Source organism: Lactuca serriola, chromosome 4 (assembly GCF_051521515.1).
Source record: "Lactuca serriola cultivar US96UC23 chromosome 4, Lser_US96UC23_V15, whole genome shotgun sequence".
Taxonomy (NCBI): domain Eukaryota; kingdom Viridiplantae; phylum Streptophyta; class Magnoliopsida; order Asterales; family Asteraceae; genus Lactuca; species Lactuca serriola.
In genome coordinates this window covers 365952890-365957807 of record NC_136411.1, presented here as the reverse complement: position 1 = coordinate 365957807, position 4918 = coordinate 365952890, and positions in this window count along the sequence as shown.

Genomic DNA, 4918 nt, shown 5'->3' with positions numbered 1-4918 from the left:
CCGTCGCCAGGTTCAAGAAGTCATGCCTACCGCCCCTGTGGAATGGGTTATTTACAGTTCTCTTCAAGGGACTGTCTGAGAGGAGCTCAGGATCGGACGGGGCCAGTCGTCTTTTCCTGTCAATCATGTATGGGGTGTACAACGGGATCAACCTCGATTATGGGTTTGTCCTTTGGCAACAACTGATTCAGAGCCTTTCTTCCACTTCTCGACACTCTGAAGTGTCGCTGGCCCGGTTCTGGATCTTGATCACAAGATGGGCCATGGACAGGTTTGAGGTCCCAACTGCTGACGGTGCACCGATGTCTTCTGTTGGTACGTTCCATACCAAGAAGATCATCGTATCCGATGCATCGAAGTTCTCCTTCATTGGCTCTATCCCGGAGTCGATGTATGGAAGTGTGCCATCAGACAGCAGTATGATCAAGGCGATCAAGGAGTTAGGGCCATCTGGTCCGAGGGAACTGACACCGGACATGCTGCGATCAATTCATGATGCCGACAAACCGGTAGCCAGGGGTAAGAAGGCAGACAAGGGGAAGAAACCATCCAAAGCCCCAAAACCTACTCCCAAGAAACGCAAACAACAGAAGGCTGCTTCCTCCCCACAACCGAAAAGGAGGAAGACCCAACCGAAGCGAAAGCTCGTCCTTCCCTCAACCTCCAGTGAATCCGAAGGTGGGAGTTCGGACTCTGAGGGATCACAAGGAGACGAATCTCCACAAAGAGGCAACACACCCCCTCGGTCCCCAACCCCGGAGATGGAACTTCACCAATCCCCAGTTCCTTCCCCTCCACCTACAATTCCTATTTCCATTCCCACCATAAACCCTACTATACCACCAACCTCATTCCCTATACCACCACCCATATTCACCACATCAACCGAAACACCACCTGTTACCGAAACCCCACCTGTAACCGAACCTCCACAAACCGAAACCCATACACCACCACCACCCGAAACTAACCCCCCACCCACTCAACCTGAACCAACCAAACCCATAACACCCCCAGCTTCACCACCACCTCAATCTCCAGAAGACGCCTCCGATGGCGATGATCAATACCTTGGTGGTGATCACCTGAACTTTGATTCGGTCTACTATAGTCCGTTTCAAGTTCAGAGTGATGAGGAGGATGATGCTCCTGTGACAAAGAAGCATCTCCGCGAGCTGAATGAGAAGGTTGATCAACTTCTCGCCTCCTCTTCCAACCAGTAGTCATCCTTATCTGAAGCTGCCCTTCAGAGGATAGTTGATGCCTTCTCTAGGGCTCAACATGACTCAGTGGCCTCAGCAACTGCTGCGATAGACGCCTCCACCCGAGCTTGTGAGGCGGCGACCGAAAAAGTCGATAAACTATTCCATGACGCTACAATCCTGCTGCAGTCTATGCAGGAAAGCGCCGAAGCCACCAAAACAACTCTGGAACCACTTGTTAATCAATTGGCCCAGTTTGTAAAGACGGAGTTATCCTCGTTCGCTACCCTCAGACAAAACCTTAGCGACGACAACTCGGCACTCCGTGCCTCCATCGATGCCCGCTTGGCAAAGCTCCAAGAGGATCTTGCGGCTGAAAATTCACTGATGGACGTCCTGGCGAGTAAGACTACTGCTCTCAAGGTCAAGAGCACCCAACTTTCCAACTCCGAACAACAATTGGAGGCTCTTCGATCCGAGAGGGAAATCATCAAGACGTGTGTTTCGGATGTCCACGCCGCTCTATCCAACATCCTGGAAGCACACGACCCCATCCTCAATCACTCAGTGAGGCGTACCCTCGCTGAGAAACTCTCTCCGGCCATGGACCTCTTGAGTAAAATTGAAGGCCTACCCAGTTTCGTGTCCATTCCGAAACAAGGGGGAGATGAGAAGAAAGGATCGAAACCACCTCCTTCCTCCAAAGCTACTCACACAACCGAACCACCCCCAACTGGTCATGCCTCGGGTTCGGGTGTGAAGAACAAAGGCAAAAACATAGCAGAGGGAGGAGATGAAGATGAAGATGAAGATGAAGATGAAGACAAGGAGACTATTGCGGACATGTTAAAGAGAAAGAACAGTCGCAATACTGATGACGATGTCAGTCGTGTGGCACGTGAAGTTGAAGAAGCCGAACGTAAACAAAAAGAAGCCAACGATCTCCTTGAGAGCCGAAAGCTGCTCTTCCCTGCCTGGACCAGGGATCGTCTGATAAAAGAGGCCATAGAGACTCCAAGCATACTATGGCTCGAGCCGGTGATATCGTTCGACTGCATCAACTCGGTCGATTCGCAATTTGATATGCCGCTGACTCGAAAGGCGTTCATCTTCCACGCCTTCTCCAACATTTTCGAAGTCCCGCATCCGAACGATGAGCTTGACAGGGAGCTCATTGACTTCTACCTGGAGGCCGCTCGCCCTCAATACCTTACATGGAGCGCCCAGAAGATTGTCAGTGTTCGGGTGATGAAGCCGTTTGCCGTGGGGAGATTCACAAACGTCAAGTTCAAGCTTATCCGAGGATCTGCAAGAACTGCTCACATGATCTCTCTGGCGGATCTGCCTAATCTGAACCCTCATGATTGGATAGTCTTGTACAACATCTTGTTGACAAAAGAAGCCGAATATGGTCCCATCTTAGACCATGTCAAAAGGATGCTGGCATGCTATATCATGGAGGTGGCCCTAATGGATCAGGAGGTTGCCACAGTGTTTAAGAAGAAACCGAAAGTCAAGCCTGTGGGATCGGCCAGTGATCTAAACACGATGAAAATGGGCAAGATAGATTCGAGGCGAAACTCTATGATGTTCACCAGAGCCGAAGGACAGAAATGTCTGTTCGCGTTAGCTGACAAGCACCTCTACACCACTACCTGCTTGGAACACGTCCTATCAATCGTCAAGCGGTGTAAGGACAATTCGGCTGATGACATCAAGTACTTTGAAGATATGATCAATTGGTACATCCGGTTTAGACAGACCATCCTTTCCATAACCAAGTGTCTGTTTAGTACCGTGAAGAAGAAGGTACCAGCTTCAGCCGCCGGCCCAAGTAAGAAGTGAAGGTCTCGCTCCAAATTGACGCAAAGGGGGAGATTGTTGGGCTGTAGTTCTGTTTTGTATTGCGTCTTTTGGGCTCGTAGATTAGCCTTGTATTCTCCGGTTTGGGCCTGTCCAACCGAGAGCCTTTTATGTATAGTATATAAGTTATCGCTTGCATGCATATTAGGTTAAGATTCAAGATTTCAGTTTTAGCATTCCAGAGTCTTACGATATTGCTCTCTTGTAATCTTCCAATCCTTTACAGTTGATGTTCTTAATCGAGCTCTTCTAAGGATTTTATTTAATCATTCGACACGTTTGATTCAAGCTGTTAGTTCTTATTGTTGCGTTCTGCCTTGTTATTAATATTGTGTTCTTGCTGTTTCATATTCATATACTTGTTCAAGATCTAATCGATCTTCATATATTAAAAGTTGTTTTAATCTCTTCACTCTCCTTGATTTGAGACTGGATTCACACGAATGTTCCTCTAATTCACTCAAACCAAGGCTCTGATACCAACTTGTAACGACCAAAAATTTCAACCAATTTAAAACATTTTACTTCATTCAAAAACCATTAAGTTCATACATCTAGTTTTCAAAATATTTCAAACATCAGAGTATTTCCCATAATCATATCATAAGAACATAAAACATGAGGAGCGGTACGATCACGCCTTCGCCTTGCCACGATCTCCTGAAGCACCTGAAACAATAAACCACAACTGTAAGCCCGAAAGCTTAGTGAGTTCCCCCAAAGTACCCATACACACATAAACATATGCATACAACAAAGAACAACATACTACGGTCCAATCAACCTTCCGGTTGGAATACCCTTGGCCCTCAACCATCGGGTTGGAATGCCTACATAATACGAGCCCAATCATCCTATCGGGATGGAATACTCTTGGCCCACAACCATCAGGTTGGAATGCCCAAACACCTATACGTACAACAATAACTACTATGGGTCCAATCATCTCATTAGATGGAATACCCCAAGCCCCTCAACCATCGGGTTGGGATGCCAACCTACTATGAGTCCAATCATCATACCGGGATGGAATACTCCTGGCCCACAACCATCGGGTTGGAATGCCCCACTCCATATACGTATAGTAACTACTACTACTACTACTACTATGGGTCCCATCATCTTGCAAGATGGAATACCCCAGGCCCACAACCATCGGGTTGGAATGCCAACCTACTATGAGTCCAATCATCCTATTGGGATGGAATACTCCTGGCCCACAACCATCGGGTTGGAATGCCCCACACTAGAAAATATGCACACATAACAGGCAACCACATAATACTCTACAGAACCAACATACTAGGGCCCTATCATCCTACCGGGATGGAATACCCTCTGCTACTGCTCAATATACATAACCCGTAGGTAACCTCCTACCAGCGTACATAAGCCAAGACCAACTACAAGTCTATAAATAACCACTACCCAACTACCAGGGCGCTGATCCTACCGAACTATCCATCACTTAACTATCCATTTCTCTAGGATACTAAGCTAACAAGGCATATCCTCATATCATTATCCTATCTACTAGGATACTAGCAAGCATATCATCACATAACATAGCAAGCTCTAAACAACAATTCAAAGGGCCGGCCTTGGTGCCTTAGATCCTTGAGTATAGTGAGGATAACTCACCTTGCAACTGCCGAAATCCTGCAAATCTCTGACCGCTGACTCACTGGAAATCCCAACTATCACATGAAAATCATCTCATTAGAATTCATCATGACTTTCTAGGCCAAGTGCCCACAACACTTATTAAATCCATCTTCCTTGTATTGGGCCAAGTCCCAAAACCAAGTCCTTATGCAAAGCCCAATATTGGCCCAATTTACTAAATTGGTCCC